General features: G+C 43.9%; 1 protein-coding gene and 1 long non-coding RNA gene across 8 annotated transcripts in view; one reads left to right on the plus strand and one right to left on the minus strand.

Moving 5' to 3' along the window:
* Nucleotides 1–24,778, minus strand: part of LIMS1 (LIM zinc finger domain containing 1) — a 1,169,472-nt gene that overhangs the window by 1,132,518 nt on the left and 12,176 nt on the right. The window lies entirely within an intron of this gene.
* Nucleotides 1–24,778, plus strand: part of LOC143816346 (uncharacterized) — an 87,728-nt gene that overhangs the window by 52,302 nt on the left and 10,648 nt on the right. The window contains exons 2-3 of one of the 2 annotated variants that reach the window (XR_013223921.1): nt 9,659–9,727; nt 12,647–12,732. This is a non-coding gene — a long non-coding RNA (uncharacterized LOC143816346). Of the gene's footprint in view, nt 1–9,658; nt 9,728–12,646; nt 15,743–24,778 lie in introns of those variants that run through there. The other variant, XR_013223920.1, reaches the window with a different exon arrangement.

Raw genomic sequence — 24,778 nt, forward strand, 5'->3', positions numbered from 1 at the left:
ACCAAATAAAGTTCTGAACTTTCTTCAACGACCAGCGATATCACAGCAGGATCCTGATCGCTGCTGCCTGTCACACTCAACGATATCGCTAGCCAGGACGCTGCAACGTCATGGATCGCTAGCGATATCGTTTAGTGTGACGGTACCTTTACAGATTGTGCACACGTTGTGGGTTTTCTGACAGAAAAAAGAGTCAGCAGTGGAACAAAGTAGCAGTAAGGTGAATGAGATTTTGAAAATCTCATTCAGGGTATAAATCGACTGGCATTGTGGATTTCTCAATCTCCAGAATGCCAATTGTATCCAGTAGATCTCACCCTTTGCAATGGAAAAGGTAAAATATGCAAAAGAAAAAAAAAAAAAAAAAAGAACGGAGCAACAGATTGTTTTCCTGGCACTTGGGCAGGCAGACCTCCAGGGGCCCCCAGCCAGTGGCATACCGCTAATAGCAGTATACCACGCGGCTGCTATGGGGCCCCTCAGTAACTGGGTCCTGACGCCACCTTCCTCCCCACATCACACATTCAACTTATCGGTATCACAGTTGCCAATAAAGTTGAAAGCAGTGATGGAGGAGATGACACTCCCTCCCCCATCACTCCCCCTCTGCCTCTGACTCACAGTGTGTGCCAGCAGTGGAACTGATGAGACGCTCTGCAGAAGCCAGAGCAGCGAGGAACGAGGAGGAGAGGTAAGTATTTTGTGTGTGTTGCACTATACTGTGTGTGTGGGGGGGCTGCATCATACTCTGAGGGGGCTGCATTATACTGTGTGTGGGGGGTTGCATATTACTGTGTGTGTGATGGGGCAGCACTATACTGTGTTTGGGGGGGGCTGCATTATACCCTGAAAGGGCTGCATTATACCCCATCAAGGACCATGGTCAGTGTATTATACTATGTGTACTATATGGAACCTGCAATATACTGTATCAGTAAGGGTATGTTTCCACGGTCAGGAAACGCTGCTTGTTTGACGCTGCGCAGAGCTGCAGCGTCAAACAAGCAGCGTCCAGATGTTCCAGCATAGTGGAGGGGATTTTATGAAATCCCGTGTCCACTATGCGTGGAAACCCGCACGCGGCGGCCCTGCGACTCCGGACATGCTGCGCGTCTTTTCAGATCGCAGCATGTCCGAATACCTTGCGGGGACGCAGCGTCCCCGCAAGGCATATCACAGGGCGCTATGGGAGAGAGCGATCATCCCGGATGTGAAGAGTTAACACATCCGGCATGATCGCGTCCCAGAAAGGGGGCGGGGCTTAGCGCCGAGCGGCTTCGCCGCTGCGGCGATACCGCCGGCCATCCTTACAGTGGAAACATACCCTAAGGGTAGGTGCACACGGTCTGTAAACACTGCAGGTTGCAGATGTTATAGCATAGTGGATGGGATTTCAAGAAATCCCATGTCCACTATGCGTACACAGACGCCCGCAGCTCCCCCGCGGAGATGGACATGCAGAGTGTCTCTTCAGACCGCAGCATGTCCATTGACCCAGCTCCAGTGCACTTTAGTCTGAGCTACATTTGGCTTCGTAGCTAGATTTCTTATAACTGGCACATGGGATATCGACAACAAAAATATCTACACCTATCCTCTAAATTTTTTAGAGGATAGTTGCCCGTATAGCCATATCATTACATCCAAACATAAAATGTGCCGACAGGTGCCCCTTGAGGGACAATTCTGATAATCAGTGTATTTTATATATATTTCTATATATGATTCTTTGTAATCATGAAAACGACCGTCCTCCGGTCACGTACCATTTATAATACGGGTGGTTCATCTGGCAGTAGAGCACGTGGACCCCCAAGGCAAAATTTATTTTTGTTTCTTCTTTATTTGAAGGAGCTCTTTGAGGAAACATTGGAACGACTACATCTAAGAAAACTTGCTTGCCAGTTTTACACGTATTTATTGATATATCATTCCTCAAGAATGATAACAATGCCTAATAAGTGGGATACAACCACAGTAACCCTCAGAACAAAGTAGCATCTGCACAAGATTAGTGTTGTGTGTATCTATCCATCTATCTCTGGACCATCACTGATTCTACCCCTATTCCCAGACATATTAGACTGGTAGCCAACCCTGGTGATTCAGGCAGATATTTCACCAAGGTGCATGGCTGCCTTACAGGTCAGAACTGGAGAAGCAGCACATATGGTATGGATTGTATGCTATCAATAATGTAACATAACGAGTAATAAGCAATCTAAGCACACAGAACTGATCCTGAGTTCTCTGGCTGGTACGTAGAAGCGCTAACTGACTACTAGCCATCCACTGCACGTCACATGTGTGCACACACTGCACTTCCTCTCAGTTCATTTTGTAAACCAACAAGGATCAGACGACTTTCCACAGACACATACCTTCAGAGTAGAACAACGAGACTGACACTGGTCATACTCTTCCTCTCTTCAAGGCAGCGACTATGAGCACAGCTTCCAAAGTGTACATTTACTCAACAGCTATTGCCGCATACATGTGTTTCCTGGGCTGTGCTTCCTCATGTGCGCTGCGCTCATTTAGAAAAGGTTATAAAAGGTCCTAATTTACTAGTTGACCATTTACCAGGGAATGCTGACCAGCGCACACACAGCAATCTCCAAGAGGTGCTCATTACTCAGTATTACTATACATTGTGAAGAGCACTGTTAGCAGTCAGCCCACTTTAACCCCATCTCTGCCAGGGCTTCCAGGATTCTCACAAGTGGCTTGCACAAATATAAAAAGGACCTCACAGGCGCTGATCTCTTAATAAAAATTATACTATTCTTGTAGAGAGCAGATATGCCAGTCATAAGAAACCTGGAAGGCTGGAAGTGCACTGGAGGAGTCCATGTACTTGGAAGAAAGCATCTAACCACGCCCTCAGTGCACTCCCAAACAATTGGCATATCAGATCTCTACATAAAAATATGTAAGAACTAGATGGTGGCCCGATTCTAACGTATCGGGTATTCTAGAATATGTATGTAGTTTATTTATGAAGTTTTCAGAACAATGCAATTTATACTCAGGATTCGGCCGGCCGGGCGCGACCAATTAGCGAAGCGTGGTTCAAATTCCGAGCCAATTCGCGGCCGGACTGCGCCTATCGCTCATTGTTCGCGGCCGGCCGGGCATGACCAATCAGCGAATCCAGGGCCGGCTCCAGGTTTTTGAGGGCCCCGGTGAAAGAGTCTCAGTGGGCCCCCCTCTTTAACACATACCACAAATCATGATGCATAGATACAGCAGAGAAATATAACAGCCCACGCAGCACATAGCACAGCCCACGCAGCACATAGCACAGCCCACGCAGCACATAGCACAGCCCACGCAGCACATAGCACAGCCCACGCAGCACATAGCACAGCCCACGCAGCACATAGCACAGCCCACGCAGCACATAGCACAGCCCACGCAGCACATAGCACAGCCCACGCAGCACATAGCACAGCCCACGCAGCACATAGCACAGCCCACGCAGCACATAGCACAGCCCACGCAGCACATAGCACAGCCCACGCAGCACATAGCACAGCCCACGCAGCACATAGCACAGCCCACGCAGCACATAGCACAGCCCACGCAGCACATAGCACAGCCCACGCAGCACATAGCACAGCCCACGCAGCACATAGCACAGCCCACGCAGCACATAGCACAGCCCACGCAGCACATAGCACAGCCCACGCAGCACATAGCACAGCCCACGCAGCACATAGCACAGCCCACGCAGCACATAGCACAGCCCACGCAGCACATAGCACAGCCCACGCAGCACATAGCACAGCCCACGCAGCACATAGCACAGCCCACGCAGCACATAGCACAGCCCACGCAGCACATAGCACAGCCCACGCAGCACATAGCACAGCCCACGCAGCACATAGCACAGCCCACGCAGCACATAACACAGCCCACGTAGTATATAACACAGCCACGTAGAATATTGCCCAGCCATGTATATTGCACAGCTACGTAGTATATAGCACAGCTTACGTAGTATATAACACAGCCACATAGTATACAGCACAGCTCACGTAGTACATAGCACAGCTCACGTAGTATAACACAGCCACATAGTATACAGCACAGCTCACGTAGTACATAGCACAGCTCACGTAGTACATAGCACAGCTCACGCAGTATATAACAAAGCCACGTAGAATATTGCCCAGCCACGTAATATATTGAACAGCTATGTAGTATATAGCAGAGACGCAATATATAACACAGCTCACTCAGTATACACGGTGTTCCAAATTATTATGCACAAAGAGTTTAGGAGTGATAAGGTTAGAATTTTTTTTTTTGTCATTTAAACTCATTGATGGTGATGTGTGTCAGGGCTCTTTATATCACTGAAAGCAATTGCAGATACCTGTGCAAATTAGTTTGGCAGGTGTGTCCAAATAAAGGCAAGACTACTTAAGAAGGCTGTTCCACATTATTAAGCAGCCTACATTTTTTGCCAAAATGGGAAAGAAAAAGGATGTGTTTGCTGCTGAGAAGCAACAAATTGTGGAGTATTTAGGTCAAGGCATGACTACAATCAACATTGCCAAGACACTTCATCGTGATCATCGCACAATCAAGAAGCATGTAGCTGATTCCCAGCACACACGTGTGTGTGCTGATAAGGAAAAATTGAGGACTCTTTCCAACAGGCAATTGCATAAGGTTAAAAGAGCAGCTGCAAAAATGCCTTGTCATAGCAGCAGACAAGTTTTTGAAGCTGCTGGTGCCTCCAACGTCCCCAGAACAACAAGATGCAGAGTCCTTCAGAGGTTTGCAGCTGTGCGTAAGCCATCCTGTCGACCACCTCTATCCACAAGCAGAAACGGCTCCAGTGGGCCAAACAATACATGAAGACTGACTTCCAAACTGTTTTTCTTCATCGATGAGTGCCGTGCAATGCTCGATGGTTCAGATGGATGGAGTGGAGGATGGGTGGTTGATGGACACCCCATGAAAACACGGCTAAGGCGCCAAGAAGGAGGAGGTGGAGTAAGGTTTTGGGCTGGAATCATGGGGAGAGATTGTCGGCCCCTTGGGGTAAAGATGAACTCCATAATCTATGTGGAGTTTCTAAAACAACACTTCCTGCCATGGTTCAAGAGGAAGAACCGTGCTTTCCGCAGCAAGATCATTTTCATGCATGATAATGCACCGTCTCATGCTGCAAAAAACACATCTGCATCTCTGGCTGCTATGGGCATAAAAGAGGACAAACTTATGGTGTGGCCACCATCTTCCCCTGACCTCAACCCCATTGAGAACCTCTGGAGCATCATCAAAAGGAGTGTCTATGATGGCGGGAGGCAGTTCACATCTAAGCAACAGCTCTGGGAGGGTATTCTGTCCACATGCAAAACAACTGAAGCAGAAACCATCCAAAAACTGACAAATTCAATGGACTAGAGAGTTCAGAAGCTTCTTTCGAACAAGGGGTCCTATGTGCAAATGTAACATCACCTAGAATAAAGTTTTCACTTGAAAACTGTTTGATTTCATTTTGTAATAAGCTGATAATGCTTAGAACTTCACAATTGACCATTTTTTTGTTCAAAATAAAAAAAAAGGTTGAAAACTATGCTGTGCATAATAATTTGGAACATGCATTTTGAGTGTTTATTTTTTTTAAAAAAGATACTGTTTTCATAGGCAGTTTGTTCCAAAACATTGCAATTATACTACAATAGTAGATGACTGGAAAATAACAATGACTGCAATTCAGATAGGTAATTTAGAGAAAATATGAGGAAATATTATTTGCATAATAATTTGGAACACAGTGTATAACATAGCCACGTAATATATTGCACAGCTATGTAGTATATAGCACAGCTCACGTAGTATATAGCACAGCTCACACAGTATATAACACAGCCACGTAGTATATTGCCCAGCCAAGTAATATATTGCACAGCCCACCTAGTATATAGCACAGAGACACAGTATATAACACAGCTCATGCAGTATATAACATGGCCCACGTAGTATATAGCACAGCGATGTAGTATATATCACAGAGACGTAGTATATAACACAGCCCAATGTGGGCACCATATCCCTGTTAAAAAAAAAAGAATTAAAATAAAAAATAGTTATATACTCACTTTCCGGCGGCCCCCGGATCAAGGCAAGGCTCGCGAGACCGCAATGCATGGCCCGGAGCGTCGCGAGGAGCGGGAAAGGCGACGGAAGGTGAGAATATAATGATTTTTTTTTTTTTTTTTTTTTTAACATTAGATCTTTTTACTATTGATGCTGCATAGGCAGCATCAATAGTAAAAAGTTGGTCACACAGGGTTAATAGCAGCGTTAACTGAGTGCGTTACACCGCGGCATAACGCGGTGTAACGCAGCTATTAACCCTGTGTGAGCGCTGACTGGAGGGGGCACTGAGAGTAGGAAGGGGCGAACTTGCGGCCGGACTGTGCCCGTTGCTGATTGGTCGCGGCATGCGACCAATCAGCGACGCGGGATTTCCGTGACAGACAAACAGACGGAAGTGCCCCTTAGACGATTATATATAGATGCTGACAGATGACTTACTAGTTACCATGGTTACTTTCTGATCTCTTTAAAAGGGATTTATCCATTTCTGCAATAAAATTCGAGGGCCATTGACAACTTGCTGGATTTCGATTGGTCGTCCTCTTAATTAAAGAGTATCTACGCACGACATCTGTCAGTAGGCGATAAGTGCCATGTCAGCATCACCTCTCATCCCCCCAAAGCAGAAGTGGCATTTGCTGGAAAATTGCCTTTATACCAATAGGTGTATAATGTTCTCCAGAAAGGAGAAGGAAAAATAAACAGCCCTGGATTTCTGACTGGCGGAAATGTCTATTGGGTATGCCCCCTTTCAGAATGCCGATCACTTTTTTCTTTGGGGACAGCAGGCCTATATGGCTGCCCGCAGTCATCTAATTTGTATGGCTACTTTAACGGGATATTTCTATCACCTGCAGAAACGAGGCCAGCTCACCGTAATAGAAATCCTTAGGTGTTGGGAGCACCGGAAACGCTGTGTCAAGGCGTGGAGCAATCACAAAATAGAATTAAAAAAACAGCTTGACGAACTTGTGAACAAACGTATTTTTTTATTCACTGAAAGTGCTCAGTAGAGCATAAAACAGCATTAGCGATGTAAGATACATGATATGCGACAATTAGTTTTGTGTCTTATAGATGCGCCATTTCTGGGGCAGCTGAGTGCTGATGTTGGTAGCCTGGGGGGGAGAAGCAATATGTCTGACCCCTTCCCAGGCTATTAACCCACAGCTGTCTGTTTTGCCTTTGCTGGCTTGAATTTATAGGGGGACCCTACTTTATTTTCTTTCTGGGGTCCCTCGTAAATTCACCAGGACAGGCTAAGCAAACAGCTGTGAGCTGTTATTACTAGCCTGGAAATTTTATGGGACATTGTCTCTTGTCCCAGATTATGAACATCAGCCCCCGGCCATGGGCTTTCCTTCTGTTGGTTATGAAAAATTGCATGGGAGCCTACGCTGCTTATTTAAAAAATGTAATTCTATCTTACACAGGAGGTACACAGCCGCTACAGAATACAACTTCTATCATTGTCTCCTGATCGCGCTGATCACAGGGAGACCAGGAGACAATGATGAGAGCTGCCTTCAGCAGTCGGCCGGCACCTGGGATCAGCGCAAACTTTACCGCTTGTTCCCAGGCGCCGTTACGTGTCATGCTGATGACATTTGTGTCAGCAGCAGACTCAGCACACAATTTGTCCGTGCTGTGCAAAAAAAAAAACCCTGACATGTCTTCGGGTTTTTCAAACGGACACACTTCATGGAAAAATCGATATGTGCACACCACCATTGAATACAATGGGTGTGGGTATGTCCATATTTGCAGTCCTTTAAAAACTAACCACATACGGACATACGGAAGGCCTAATGTAATTTTGACATTGCTCTGCATTATCTTCATTTACTGTGTCCTTTTTTAGGCGGATTTTATGAGAAATCCACCTGACAAAGACGTTGTGTGCATGTACCCTTAACCTTAGGGTAAATTCACACAGTTTTTTTTTTTTTTTAAATGCGGATCATCTCTAAAATACTCTTCAAACAGAGTTTCAAAATTTCGTGAAAAACTCTTCCAATTCATTTCTAGGCAAAATCCACTTTGCTGTGTATACGAAGTCTTTGTAGGCGGTCCCCCTGAACAGTTATTGAAAAACCCTTGGCAAAAGAAAAAAGAAAGTTCATGTCCCTTCTTTGAAGAGGACCTGGAAAGAAACCTCTCCAAACTACGAGCGGTCCAATCAAAAGGCTGTACAGGACACTTTAGGAAAAAGAACTCCTCAAACCTCTTAAGGAAACTTATAACTCCTCCAAAACTGGAGTTTCCTGAAGCAGATTTTGCTTTACAACGTAGTTGAACGTATGATTTTTGAACTGCGCAAAAAAGTTAGTGGGAATAAACCTTAACACACAAAATACATTTTACAAACTTCACATATAAGTATTGTCTGTTAGTGTATATGGAGAAGCCCATCAGATTTACACAAAAAATTTTTGTCTGCTGGATTTATCAAATTAGAAAAAAAAAAATAGTGGCATACCTCCATTGGATGCCATCATAGAGATCTTAAACCTGCCATACACATCACATGGATGTCTGAACGATGGTTCGGACGATTGCAATTCCGACCAGCTCTGCCATACATAGGAAACCTCATTCATCCAAGCGCTCCTGTGATCTCGATGAGGGAGCAGATAGCAGACATGTATGCCGATTGCTTATCTCCGGGAGATACGGTAATACATTTGGCTGTCAGAATTTAGACGTTGTGGATCAATATTTTCCCCAACAATAAATCGTCTAGGGCTCCCATACACAGACTGTTGGCCGAACATATTTGAGGGTTCGGCCGACATTAGTCTGAATGTGTATGGGTGGCTTGCTTCATTTCACCCCTAAGACAAGAGCTTCCTTGTGACAATACATCCACAACGCAAACTATTCATCAAAATTTGAATTAAATTAAACGCTATGACAGAAGACTCAATAGGACCCTACAGCAAAAAGATTGCAGTTTGCCAACATGTATATGAGCAAGCCAAAATCCTTCTGAGAAAGCATCTTATGGACAGATGAGACCAAGATAGAGTTTTTTGGTAAAGCGCGTTTGTACTGTTTACAGAAAACTGAATGAGGCATACAAAGAAAAGAACACTGTACCTACAGTCAAATATGGTGGAGAATCAGATGTTTTTGGATTGCTTTACTGTCTCTGGCACTGGGGGCCCAGATCGTGTGCAAGGCATCATGAAATCTAAAGATTACCAGGGTATTTTGGGTTGCATTGTAGTGCACAGTGTCAGAAAGCTGGGTTTGTGTCATGGGTCTTCCAGGTTTGGGGTTTTGTGTGAAATTATGCACAATTTGCCAGTTTTTCCCTGTTTTCTTTGTGTTGTTGCAGTGCACACAAAGGAAATACAATGTGTGTATAACAAAACGTGTAATTGCAATAATTTTCTGGGAGAAATACTTCATTTTCTGGAACAATTTCAAGGGTGCCAACACTTTTGGCCATGACTGTATATATAGCATTGTACTTCTGTGTATATTATTACAATACTGTTACTAGTGTCTTTCCATCTGTATTCCTCCCATACAGATGCTGATAATATGCTTTTACTGAGGCAGTGCTGCCCCCTACCAGCCCAGGAGCGATGTGTCATTCATGGTAAGGAGAACAACTCCAAGTTTTAGTATCCTTAAAAGGAAATCTTATACTCAGCCACTTCTGGCCAAGAAGGAAGCTGACGATCGGACACTTCATGTAAACATGATAGGAATTTTCAAGGCATAAAATGTATTATAAAAGAAAAAGAAAACAAAAACAAAAAAAACAAAAAAGATAAAACCATGAAAGAGAAAAACAAACTGTAAAAGGAGAATGCTATGAGAGTGAGAAATAAATGATGTCAAATTACATAGTTTAAGCCAGGTTCACACATTGTGCGGCTGTGATAGAATTGCAGCTAAAGAATCCGTAACATGCCCAGAAAGGGTTTACAAAGATTCGCACCCGTGGTCCAGCAGCTACATTGGTAGGCAATGGCCGCCGGGCCAGAACCCTGAGAACGTCTTCCTCTCTGCTGGAGTCCTCAACGCCTCTTCTGATTAGCACGCCCAATGTTACATCATGCGTTCATCATTCCACAATGATTGTATTGCACATGGAGTACTAATCAATACCAGCAGCAGAGAAGGGAGTTCTCAGGGCTCGGGCACGGCGGCCATGGACTACTGATGTAGCCTCTTGACCTTGCTCCACAAAATCCTTTTGCTGAAGTTTAGTTTTAATGAATCCCATTTACTAGGTTTTAAAAACCTAAGGTGCATTCAGACATGCTGCAGAATGAACAATGTTCAGCATCCTTGCCCCAAATACGCAGCAAAATCAGCAGGTTACAGAAGCAGATTTGGTCTGACATTTTTGCCCTGTGCTTTAAAGGAGTCACATCTACAAGTTTCCCGCAGCATGCCCATACTTCTCTGTAGCATTTTTTCTGGTAGACGTGGATGAGGTTTTGAGTAAATTGTAGATTTGGGGTGTGAAATCTGTACAATAAAACCAACACCACAAGCTGCAGAGATTTTCAGGTGGAAATATGAACAGTATATTATTTACACCTATCCTAGTCCCTGGAAAACCTGTGCAGATTGTGCGACTGTTTGCCCAAATTTGGTTCCTCTCAGACTTTCAAGCATCTTGCAGACATCCAAGAAAATTAGGCTGAGCACGGACTGCTAATGTACAGACTGGCCTCAGGTCTCCCGAATCAAGTGTGACAGCTTCATGTATTTCTAGGAGGCCGTCATGCTCGGGTCAGGGGAGAAGTGGCCAGTCTGTGCATTGTGGTCCGATCTTGGACTGATTTGCATGGACGTCTGAATGAGCCATTACTAGGAACCATCCAGCATCTCTTACTTCCGCAATATGTCACGGTACCCAGCAGTATGTCAGGGATCCCGGGGACGATATATTTATCGTCTTCACTACTCAAACCAATTTGTCATGAACCGGGGTTGTTTGGTTGCTCCTGGTTCCTTCTGAAGTGGATTTATCTATATCCCACTTCCCAGTTCCGGTTTGGAACTTGCAGCTCTCTGACGCCCCCCTTACCCTCAAGGTCAGATTAGGTACTGCACCAATGGTAATTAGTCGCCAGAAAGGCTGCCTGCTATGCACTGGCTATTGGGCACACTGCAGCGAGGGCAATATAACAACTCCCACACAGGCGGGAACAATAATTATCAACACCCCCGTCGCTGCAAAGATTCTTAATCGCACAGAACAAAGTATGCTGCCACCAGCTCCAATTAACGGGGCCGGAGCCAACCCAAATAAGTAGTGCAATTCACTTCAGAGGACACAGTTCGTTATAGAGCAGAAGAGACAAGCTACCAATTAAATATTTTACTCCATGAAAAATTAGGCATTAAGAGACCAGAGGCCCCGCTGACATAGTGCCTATGTGCACTTACCAGGACTCAGTCATCAAGCATGCATCTTACCCTTATTAATAAACTAGCAGGAGACTAATCCAGTGGCCACATCAGTATTCTATGGCCACCGGATGAATCTATAAATTCTACTTTAACAGCACCTTTCCACGCAGAAGTGAGAGGAGAGTTTCCAATGTGTATGGGGGTGTCCCAACTCTCCCGCATAAGAATATGTCAGGGAAGATAAGGGTGGCCATCTTCTATTTAAACGCCCGCCCCTTGTATGAGCTTATTATCCGCTCTGCTTTACTAGGTACAATAGCGATGCCCTGCAGGCAGTGTGAAGGAAGAATAATTAACAACTGTTACAGCTGAAAACTATTCCAAGAAAATGTGACGTAAAACAACCACATGCATTATGAAATCCACACAAAGGGTCATTTGTTGGTGGGGTGGAACGTCACAAGTACTCGTTACTCCATTGTATTTTTTAAAACTATAACCATCTGTACTTGAAGCCAAATGGGCCCCTACAGCTTTACATGTTTCTAAGGAATGGGTACGCCGGCCTTTTACAGTGTTAATTTAGGAGTAGAATTCTGCATGGGATTAAAAGACGAGCCAATATGTTCCTTACCAGCACTCCATATATCTTCATTTCAATGGAGAGTAAACTAAAAATCAGTATCACATTGTGTGGATCCATGTACTCACTGGTAATTTGACAGAGAGCTGATCGTCATCCAAACAGTGTATACCGTATGTCATAATATTACCACTAGAGGGCACCCTACCTATGCAGAGTAAATGCTAGTCCTACCAGCTTCACGGATGAAGATTTTGTCGAGTTTTCTGTAATTAAAACCAGCAGTGGATTCTAAAGCCATAGAGAACATATAGGAAAGATTTATTCTTTTCCCATTGGATCCGGTCACAGTTCTGGCAATAAAAAATGCATTGAAAACTGCTCCAGGACTGCCCTGTGTAAAGAGAGCCTATTATTGATCAGCAACTTACTATGTGTGTGGATTCAGAGTTTCATTCAGAAAACATGGCTGTTTTTTCTCACTTGTCATCTATGTGTTTTCTATTTGCAATATGATTTTTTACAGCAGCAGTTACTAATCACTGACAATTTCCTATGTTACAGAATTGCAATGCATCCATACAAATCGGATCCTACACTGTGGCTCTGTATGGCATCCCATTAGTTTTGAGCAGCCATAGACATAAAGGGTGAGTCTCTAGAAACGAGTGCATGCTGCGACCGATCTTATTCAATGAGGCAGGGCAGATGAAAGATTTTTTTCATTGACTGAATCTGCATGAGAAATTAATAGTAGTATTTACTATTTTGCATTTTCGTTTTTCGCTCCCCTCCTTCCTAGAGCCATAACTTGTTTATTTTTCCGTCAATATGGCCATGTGAGGTCTTATTTTTTGTGGGACAAGTTGTACTTTTGAACAACACCATTTGTTTTACCATGTCATGTACTAGAAAACGGGAAAAAAATTCCAAGTGCGGTGAAATTGTTTTTTGTTTGGCTTTTTTGCTAGGTTCACTAAATGCTAAAACTGACCTGCCATTATGATTCTCCATGTCATTACCAGTTCATAGACACCTAACATATCTAAGTGGTGAAAAAAATTATTTCCAAAGTTTGCTTAAAAAAAAAAAAATTGAGCCATATTCCGATACCCATAGCGTCTCCATTTTTCGTGATCTGGGGTTGGGTGAAGGCTTATTTCTGACGTTTTTAATTATACCATTTTGGTGCAGATACGTTCTTTTGATCGCCCGTTATTGCATTTTAATGCAATATCACTGCGACCAAAAAAAAAGTAATTCTGGCGTTTTGAACTTTTTTCTCGCTACGACGTTTAGCGATCAGGATAATCCCTTTTTTATTGATAGATCAGGCGATTCTGAAAGCGGCGATATCAAATACGTGTAGGTTTGATATATTTTTTTTTTTTATTTTGAATGGGGTGAAAGGGGGGTGATTTGAACTTTTATTTTATTTCATATTTTTAATTTTTTTTTTTTTTTTTAAACTTTTGCCATGCTTCAATAGCCTCCATGGGAAGCTAGAAGCTGGCATAGCCTGATCGGTTCTGCTACATAGGAGCGATGCTCAGATCGCCCCTATGTAGCTGAATTACTGCATTGCTATGAGCGCCGACCACAGGGTGGTGCTCACAGCAATCTGGTATCAACAGCCATAGAGGTCTGCAGGAGAACTCTGGCTGTTATGCCAACGCACCGATGACCCCCCCGATCATGTGACGGGGGTCACCGGTGCGCATTTCCGGCAGGATGTCCGGAAGCGCATGTGAAATGCCGCTGTCAAACGCTGACTAACTAGTTAATAGGTGAGGGCAGAACGCGATTCCGCTCGCACCTAGTGCGGGCACATGTCAGCTGTTCAAAACAGCTGACATGTCCGGGCTTTGATGCGGGCTCACTGCCGAAGCCCACATCAAAGCGGGGGTTCTGCCATTGGACGGACTATTCCGTCCGAGGGCAGAAAGGGGTTAAATAAAAATCCAGTGAAAAATTCTCTTTAGGCCCCGTTCACATGTCCGTATTTCCAGTACACGTGGTATCTGTTTTATTTTCACGGATACCACACGTACCCATTATAATCTATGGGGCTCCTCACACATCCATGTTTTTATAAAACATATGGGGACAAAGACATTTTTTTCCAGCAGCACCGATGGCAAGGGCCAACACAAGACTATGGATCCGTGAAAAACACGTACAGCACACGTATGGCAGCCATGTACAATCCATGTTTAACATGGAAAAGTACAGGAGGAGCTTTGTAATTTATTTCTATATTAATACCAGAAAAACACAGATGACACACTGGTGGTCAAAACAGACACATTGATGGTGAAAATGGACACACTGATGACACACTGATGGTAAAGACGGACACAGCAATGGTGAAAACGGACACACTGATAACACCCTGATAGTGAAAATGGACACATGGACCAAACACTGATGGTGAAAATGAACACGGACGAAACACTGATGGTGAAAATGGACACGGACCAAACACTGATGGTGAAAGTGGACACGGACCAAACACTGATGGTGAAAATGGACACGGACCAAACACTGATGGTGAAAATGGACACGGACCAAACACTGATGGTGAAAATGGACACGGACCAAACACTGATGGTGAAAATGGACACGGACCAAACACTGATGGTGAAAATGGACACGGACCAAACACTGATGGTGAAAATGGACACGGACAAAACACTGATGGTGAAAATGGACACAGACCAAACACTGTTGGTGAAAATGGACACAGTGATGACACACTGATGGTGAAAATGGACACATGGACCAAACACTGATGGCAAAAACGGACACATGGATGACACACTGATGGAAAACATTGATGACACCAGTACCGGTTATTCAAGTACGTGTTTTATACTGACGTGTGAAGGAGGCCTTAAGCTGTGCACCTCCTCCAATTGCCACTGTTCCACTGATTATGGAACAGCTTTTCTTTTGTGTCCTGCCCCCATTCCATAGTTATGCCACCTGGTAATTATATTAAAACGATCCTTTCAATCAACTGGGCGTATACAGGAGAATACTCACTTTTTCCCCTCTTATTCCAAGAACAAAAACATAGCCACACCCTATAGAAAATTCTTGTGGGATGCCCGCAGTTGCTTGAAGGGAATATTGGCACCAAGATTATTGGAGATAACAACAACAGCACAGAAGAATAAGAAAAACAGGAGGCAACATAAAACAACAACAACAAAAAAAATGCAGTGAGAAGTCCTCTTTAGGCCATGTGTACACGTTCAGTAATTGATTTTTTTTTTACTCAGTTTTAATGAACCAAGGCCAGGAGTGGAACAGTCAGAAGAAAAGTGTAATATAGAAATACGTCACCACTTCTGTATTTATCACCCACTCCCGGTTTTGGCTCACAAATACTGAGGTAAAAAATTCACCAAAATATTCAAGGTGTGCACGTGGCCAATAGGGTATGATATTTACAGCAATCCCATAGACAACAAATTGACCGGAGGTCATACATGCACACCACCGCGCCCCTATTACAACCCTTGGAAAAAATTATGGAATCGCCAGCCTTGGAGGATGTTCATTCAGTTGTTTAATTTTGTAGAAAAAAAAAGCAGATCACAGACATGGCACAAAACTAAAGTCATTACAAATGAAAACTTTCTGGCTTTAAAGAAACACTAAAAGAAATCAACAACAAAAAATGTGGTAGTCAGTAATGGTTACTTTTTGTAACAAAGCATAGGATAAAAATTATGGAGTCACTCAATTCTGAGGAAAAAATTATGGAATCATAAAAAACAAACAAAAACAAAAAAAACCAAAAAAAAACACTCCAACACATCACTAGTATTTTGTTGCACCACCTCTTGCTTTTATAACAGCTTGCAGTCTCTGAGGCATGGACTTAATGAGTGTCACACAGTACTCTTCATCAATCTGGCTCCAACTTTCTCCGATTGCTGTTGCCAGATCAGCTTTGCAGGTTGGAGCCTTGTCATGGACCATTTTCTTCAACTTCCACCAAAGATTTTCAAATGGATTGAGATCCGGACTATTTGCAGGCCATGACATTGACCTTATGTGTCTTTTTTCAAGGAATGTTTTCACAGTTTTTGCTCTATGGTAGGATGCATTATCATTTTGAAAACTGATTTCATCATCCCCAAACATCCTTTCAATTTGATGGCATAAGAAAAGTGTCCAAAATATCAACATAAACTTGTGCATTTATTGAAGATGTAATGACTGCCATCTCCCCAGTGCCTTTACCTGACATGCAGCCCCATATCATCAATGACTGTGGAAATTTGCATGTTCTCTTCAGGCAGTCATCTTTATAAATCTCATTGGAACGGCACCAAACAAAAGTTCCAGCATCATCACCTTGCCCAATGCAGATTCGTGATTCATCACTGAATATGACTTTCATCCAGTCATCTCTGTGGAGGGGTAGTAGTCCTGCTGTGATTAGACTTTATTCTAAGTGAGGAAAGGCATTGCTAGGCCCTGGTAAACGAGAAATGCCTTATCGTGGCTACCAGGTACACATGAATTGGCCAATTTATGCGCTAAACTTCTAAATTTTTCATATTTCTATTGCAGTAATGCAATTCAATTTTCATATTTGCAAGTTTTGGCACTACAGAGTGCTGCCTTATTTATTTGATTGACCTTTTCATTACTAAGCCTACCGCTTGGTGTCAATTAGAACTGCTGACACCAAGCCCTAATCAAATTAATCTGATACTGCATCAGAATGAAAAAAGTGGTGTTGAACCAAGAAATTACATCACAAAACATTTTTTTTAAATATCTTTCCCGTATACACGCGAGTATAAGCCGACCAGAGTATAAGCCGAGGCACCTAATTTTGCCACGAAAAACTGGATAAGCTTATTGACTCAAAGTATAAGCCGGGTATGCATTGTCCCCTCATCCCTGTCCTGGTATGCAGGGCTCCTTATCCCCTATCCTTGTATGCATGGCTCACTGGTCCCTGTCCTGGTATGCATGGCTCCCCCGTCCCTGTCCTTGTATGCATGGCTCCTTATCCCCTATCCTTGTATGCATGTTTAAAAAAAACAAACAAACATCCTACTCACCTTCCTGCGCTCCCTCGCTGCATTTAGTTCCGGCGCCAGCAGATCTTCCTGACGAGTGATCATGTGGCCCCTCTCATTAAGGTAATGAATATTCACTCCACGCCTATGGGCATATTCATTACCTTAATGAGCAGGGCCAAGTGATCGCTCGGCCGGAAATGCTGCCGGAGCCAACGATGCAGTGAGAGCAAGCAGGAAGGTGAGTAGGATGTCTTCTGGAATCCGGCGGCTGCGTGTGCCACTGTGCACACTAAGAGAAATTAATATTCATTTCTCTTTAGCAGCGGGCACAGGTACAGCCGCCGGCTCCTGCCTCCTGTGACCCGCTGCTCCGCCGCTTCCCCTCCCCCGCCGGCCCTCTGGGACAACTGACTCGTGTGTAAGCCGAGGGGGGCGTTTTCAGCACAAAAAAAAGTGCTGAAAAACTTGGCTTATACACAAGTATATACAGTATTTAGATTTAAAAAAAAAAAAAGACTTCATTGCTGTACAAAAACGCATGCAAAAGACACGGCGGCAAAAAACGCAATAAAAAATTGCGGCAAAACGTGCTTTTTTGCCACCAAGAAATGCAGAAACATTGCAGAAATTTCTGCAAGCAAATACTCAACGTGCGCACATAGCTAGAGCATGAGCACACTATGGCTTTTTTGAGGCAGAAAAGCCAGATGAATTTCAAGCACAAGCACCTTCAGGAAATGTCGTGGGGCGGTTTGTTCTGGAGCCTCCTTTTTTTTTTTTCATTTAACAATGAAAGAGAAACAAGAAACAGCATATGGTTTCTGAAGTAAAAACATTGGGAAACCGCAAAAAAATACACCTTGGGAGTCTTCGGAACTTCCCAATGATTTGTAAGCATGGAATGTCACTTCTTTCAGTCACTTGGCATTATAGAAACCTGACACGGTGTAGTGCAGCGGTGTCCTGACTGTGCAGTGATGAGGTAGTGACCCAAGAAAGTTCAAAGTAAACGTAGTTTTAATGTCCAAAACTTACAAACAAAACAAACGGTATCCTTCTGGTCGCAGCCGGGAAACAAAACAGTCCATATATGCGACTGGTTGCCGAGGGTGACTGCACCACCGTATAATGGTGCGAAGTGCCAGGAGTTCGCTCTGTTTGGTGCTCTGCTCCCTCACACAGGCTGAGCTTTTCCAGAGCCGTCTGCTCTGCACCTTGCAAACTCCACACTGACACACCCAACCCTCTGATGCAGGGGCTGTTACCCAAGAACCTGTGGCTGTAGGCCACATGGAAAACCCGGAATGGGGAGGAAACTGACTGCTCTTCTACCTTCCTGTAGTCCGTTTAAAAAATAAAAGACCATGGCAGAATTTCCTAAATCTGCCTTGGACAAATAGCTTGGCCAAGACCAAAAATCCCTTTTATTCTGCATTGCAATCACAGCTATGCCTGTGACTGCAATGCACTCCCGCAACCTCAGTATGCTTCTTTGCGCATCCTGGTGGACACAGTGACCATCACATATGACCCCAGACACTGCCTCACAGCAGTTAAGAGTCCCTCAAAGCATGATCATACGATCAAAATGTCATTTTTACATAGCAATAAATATGTTCATTATTTTGAGAGTTTTTTGAGCACATACCCTTGAGCACATACCCTTACAAAGCCACTTAGGCAGGGATCTTCAAGGTAAGAATATCAGTCCCATCAGGTCTAAGATCTATTTAATAATTTAGTGAGTACCTTATAAAAAAAAAGTATACTCACCTCCTGCAGCACCACAATTTAAATGATGTAGGCACTACAGTTCCTAGAAGGCAACGTGACCGCTGCAGCCAATCAGTAGGCCACAAGCTCTTTGATATTCTATCAGATCAGATGTCGGCTATAAATAAATAATAAAAGCTGCTGCGTTTTGCCTCTCTCAAGTCCTGGCTCTATTTTTACTGTGCAGGTCAGCCTTTGGCACATACACATGTGCAAGCTTAGAAAGAAAATCATGGACGGTACATTTTTCTGCTGGACACATGAATGGCAGAAGTAAAAAAAAAAAAATAAAAAAAATCTTTGCATACTGTATGCGAATTTAAGGACAGTTGGCAACTGAACTCAATTAAAAGCAGTATGTGAAGTTGTAACACACTAAGGCATTTAAAGGGGTCTCACACCAGGAATCCCTGCTGAGCAGCTGTTATCTGCTCAGGGTGTGCCGGATATAAGCCATACATGCGGCAGAACAGAGCAGCCCTGTACATAGAGCAGTCCCATTCAAGTAAGGCTACTTTCACACTAGTCCGTCGGTACGGGCCATCGCAAACCGTCGGCCCGACGTACCGACGGACAGTGTGCTAATTAATCACAACGTGGGCAGCGGATGCAGTCTTAAAACGCATCCGCTGCCCAGTGTGATGAGCGGGGAGGAGGGGGCGGAGTTTCGGCTGCTCATGCGCGGTCGAAAATGGCAGACTCGACGCACAAAAAAACGTTACATGGAACTTTTTTTGTGCCAACAGTCCGCCAAAACACGACGCAACTGTCGCACGACGGATGCGACGTGTGGCCATACGCCGCAATGCGTCGCTAATGAAAGTCAATGAGTAAAAAACGCATCCTGCAGACAACTCCTAAACGACGCATAGCGACGTATGCAAAACGACGCTAGTGTGAAAGTAGCCTAAGTAGAAGAAAAAAAGGTGCAGTACCCAGGAGTGGCCACTAAACAATTTATGTGGCTCCTCTGTTCTTACTCTACCTTGCTTATAACCAGCAAGGCCAGAGCAGATAGCAGCTGAGTGGTGGGGGTGTCCTACTCATCTGATATTGGTGACTTAGCCTACAGTCAAATCATCTATACATGCTAAACATAATGTTGTGAATGTAAGAATATACTGATTGGCTGACTGCTTGCACCCAAAAGCCATCTGCAGTGGGCTGCAATCGTGCAGTTTGATTCAGAAAACAACGTGGTCATTAGAAATCACGTTGGTAACTTGCCACTCGTAGTCAAAAAAATGTGCCAATACGATTTATTGGTAAGTATATTCCCACAAGCAATGCATAATGTTTTGCACACATTGACCAGTATCAGGTGCGCAATAGTTCATAGAAAGAATGGGAATCCTGGTAGTGAGTAAGCGCTATAGGACGGGGTAACCTGCTGCGTGACTGTTGCCTGTGGAAAGCACATCTGATGAAGGTCAATGAGAGTGAAACATTACACATTGCCTGTGCACATATACTTACCAGTAAATCGGATTGACACATTTTCTGCTTCATAAGGGTGGAGACCCTACATGTGCACCAACAAAATAGAAGCGCCGTGTCCTCTTCTACATTAATAATCACATTAGTGGTGGACGAGGATTTAGCCATGTGCAGCAGCTTCATGTATACATACCAACATACATACGATAATTTGATTTTGCCACGTAGACAGCTGAGTCATGACAAGGAGAATGTAAAATAGATATAAGAAAAACAGTAATTCTGCCATTTGTGCCCTTTTCTGAACCCATCAGTGCTGCTGTCTGGATGTACGTCTGGCTGATGACTCACTCTGCCAACCACTTTAGCTAAACCCAAGCTTTTGTTGGCAGCTTTATTTTGCAGTCAGCAGAAGAATGTGGATATATGGTACTGCCACAGAAATAATCGAAAACATCTGTCAGCATCACATTTTATGGTCCTTCTGTCTGCACCAATAACTATGTGACATAGAATGATATACCCCAAGATGGGCTTAGCTGAACCGCAGGGTACCGCCTTCACCATTTATTTCATATAGATTTTGAGATCTGTGCTTTTTCATAATGTTTTTGATTATGTTTCCCATGTACACATTTTTAGCTGCATTTCGTAACAGCATTGTGCATGGAATTTGAAGAAAAATAAATAAGGGTATGTGCACACATTCAGTATTTGGTGTAGAAATTTCTGCACCATTTCAGTATCTCTTGGCAGGAAAAAATGCGGCGTAAAATAGGTGCGTTTTTGGTGCAGATTTTTCTCTACTCATTAGGTAAACTATTCCAGACCAATTCACTTCAACCTGCTGTTGCATTTGTAATTGTGCATTTTTTAATGAACTCGTGAACTTTTTTGTTCAGAATAGTCACTTTTTTCAGACATGAAAATCTTTTTCCACTAAATTTGATCAAATTGCCCTTTTTTTCCAAAAAATTGTTTTATGGTTTCACATGTGTTTTGCATTGGTGACCTTTGTTCATGCTTCTGTGGTGGAAGCAAAGGTGAACTTTGGGATCCTGAAAAACGCAGCAAAAAAATAAATAAATAATTAAAATGCAGCAAAACCCGCTTTTTTGTAAACAGATTCTTTACTGCCAAGAGAGCAGGTTTGCCTGCAGAAAAAAAAGCTGAAAAAAAACAACGTGTGAACATAGTCATGTGCACAGACCACAACCGTATGTATGTAGACCTTAGGCTATATTCCCTTAATGAATACTTAAATTAGGTAACATTGTTTGCCTCTTTTTAATAGGTCATATTTTAAATAAAGCTGCTTTGTTTTTGATACTTCCTGGTATTTGGCTTTGACAAACCTTTACTGATATAGTCATTTGCGGATTACATGCGTTTTTTTTTGTTTTCTGCAGCGGAAATGCACTAAAAATGCACATGCGATTTTCTGCACCTAATGCAAGTCTATGGAAAAAATCTGCAAGGAAACCTCTGCGTACCCACAAGAGGAACCGACATGTTGCAGATGTAAAACCAGCACCGCCGGTCAGTTTATGCTGAGTAAATAACAGTACAGTGGGCATGAGCCTATAAATCCCATCCACTCTGCTGGAACTGCAAAACTGTTTGATGCAGCAAAAATACACAACGACAAAAACTCACCAAAAACTGGGCACACAGTCTTAGTATCTGGCCATAGCTATTATAATGCCATAAAAAAGATGAATAAGGGCTCATTCTGATGCCTGTGAGTCACAGACATGTTCCCATTATAGTCTATGGGGTTGTTTACATGTCTAAGTGGTCTGGAAAAAAAAACAAGTCTGATGATGATCAGAAACAAGTCTAGGAGTCTGAAAATCCCAGAGAGCAGACTTATAACTTCTTTATGCCGTCCGTGTGATTAGCACTGCAATGGGTAGAAGCTTTGTCATTCATTTAAATTCCCATAGGTGAAAATCACTGATGGTAATACCCGACACCGTGACTAAACACTGGTGAAAACAGTCCGTATTTTTACATATGATGAAACTCACAGAGGTCTGAATGCGGCATGGGAATCCAGCCTTAGGCCACGTTCACACATTCAGTTTTTTACCTCAGTATTTGTAAGCCAAAACCAGCAGTGGAGTTGTGTCTGTATTACACTTTTCCTCTGATTGTTCCACTCCTGGCTTTGGCTTACACCTACTGATGTAAAATACTGACTAAAGTATGAACATGCTCTTACAAATACTTTCCAACTGGACAACCATTTCTCCAGCGTCAGCACAATAACTGCACTGCAGTCCAAGCTCAGATTTGTTGATTAATAATTCAGGTTTAGTCATTTCTTTCATCTTTTTATTGAACTGCTAAAAAAAAAAATATATATTGATTTTTGTTCCTAAAATCTCCGGACGCCCTTGAATAAAAGGGCATAAACAAGCAGCACTATCCTCAGAAACTGCTCTCCGCTAATTACCAGAATTCTCTCCATTCTCCGAGGAGGGGGGAGTTCTCCAACCACATGAAATGCAATTCAAGCAGAAAAGGAGCAAGTCAGACGCGGCAGATGGGAATCGTCACAGTAACCATCAGCACTTGTGACAGCCTATCATGCACTTTCTATATTGTGCTCTGTCCCGGTTTGTACAGAACAATAAAGCCATATTCACAAGCAGTGATTTTGCTGTTTTTTTCCCTGCAGAAAAGAAGCTGATTTTTCCAGTATTATGAAAAGCTTTGGTCTGAATCTCATGCACACGCTTGCTTTTCAATCTGGGCTGAATTTGAGAACTGAGGCGTTCTTGAAGTCTGCCATTTCAGTTCTTTCAGCATTTTTTTCACCCACAAAAAGCATGAGAAACTGCAAACACTTCAATCAGGTTTTGCTGTGCCTTTGATGGATAAAGCTAAGTTTATTATACATGTACTGTTACATGTCAAACGTAATCCTCAGCAATATATATTATTATTATTATTATACATTTTTATAGTGCCATTTATTCCATGGCGCTTTACATGTGATAAAGGGGGCAAATATAGACAAATACATTAAACATGTGCAAAAAACAAGGCACACAGGTACATAAGGAGGGAGGACCCTGCCTGCGAGGGCTCACAGACTGCAGGGGATGGGTGAGGATACACTTAAGGCCCCGTCACACATAGCGAGATCGCTAGCGAGATCGCTGCTGAGTCACAAGTTTTGTGACGCAACAGCGACCTCAGTAGCGATCTCGCTATGTGTGACACGTACCAGCGACCCGGCCCCTGCTGTGAGATCGCTGGTCGTGTCGGAATGGCCTGGGCCGTTTTTTGGTCGTTGAGGTCCCGCTGACATCGCTGAATCGGTGTGTGTGACACCGATCCAGCGATGTCTTCACTGGTAACCAGGGTAAACATCGGGTTACTAAGCGCAGGGCCGCGCTTAGTAACCCGATGTTTACCCTGGTTACCAAAAAAAACAAACAGTACATACTCACCATCTGATGTCCGTCAGGTCCCTTGCCGTCTGCTTCCCACACTGACTGAGCGCCGCAAAGTGAAAGTGAAAGTACAGCACAGCGGTGACGTCACCGCTGCGCTCTGCTCTCACTGTACGGCGGCACTCAGTCAGAGCAGGAAGCAGACGGCAAGGGACCTGACGGACATCAGATGGTGAGTATGTACTGTTTGTTTTTTTTGGTAACCAGGGTAAACATCGGGTTACTAAGCGCGGCCCTGCACTTAGTAACCCGATGTTTACCCTGGTTACCCGGGTGCTGCAGGGGGACTTCGGCATCGTTGAAGACAGTTTCAACGATGCCGAAGTCGTTCCCCTGATCGTTGGTCGCTGGAGAGAGCTGTCTGTGTCTGTGACAGCTCCCCAGCGACCACACAGCGACTTACCAACGATCACGGCCAGGTCGTATCGCTGGTCGTGATCGTTGGTAAATCGCTATGTGTGACGGGGCCTTAAGAGAGGGTAGGGCAGGTTGTGTGGCGGCTCAGTAGGTTCAGGATCACTGCAGGCTGTAGGCTTGTCGGAAGAGGCGAGTCTTCAGGTTCTTTTTGAAGGTTTCTATGGTAGGCGAGAGTCTGATGTGTTGGGGTAGAGAGTTCCAGAGTATGGGGGAAGTACGGGAGAAGTCTTGGATGCGGTTGTTGGAAGAAGAGATGAGAGGGGAGTAGAGGAGGTCTTGAGAGGATCGGAGGTTGCATGTAGGTAAGAACTGGGAGACCATGTCACAGATGTATGGAGGAGACAGGTTGTGGATGGCTTTGTATGTCATTGTGAGGGTTTTGAACTGGAGTCTCTGGGCGATAGGAAGCCGGTGAAGGGCTTGGCATAGGGGAGAGGCTGGGAAATAGCGGGGAGACAGGTAGATTAGTCGGGCAGCAGAGTGTAGGATGGATTGGAGTGGTGCCAGAGGGGAGTCCAGAGAGTAGGAGGTTGAAGTAGTCAAGGTGGGAGCTGATA

This window comes from Ranitomeya variabilis, chromosome 3 (assembly GCF_051348905.1).
Source record: "Ranitomeya variabilis isolate aRanVar5 chromosome 3, aRanVar5.hap1, whole genome shotgun sequence".
NCBI lineage: Eukaryota > Metazoa > Chordata > Amphibia > Anura > Dendrobatidae > Ranitomeya > Ranitomeya variabilis.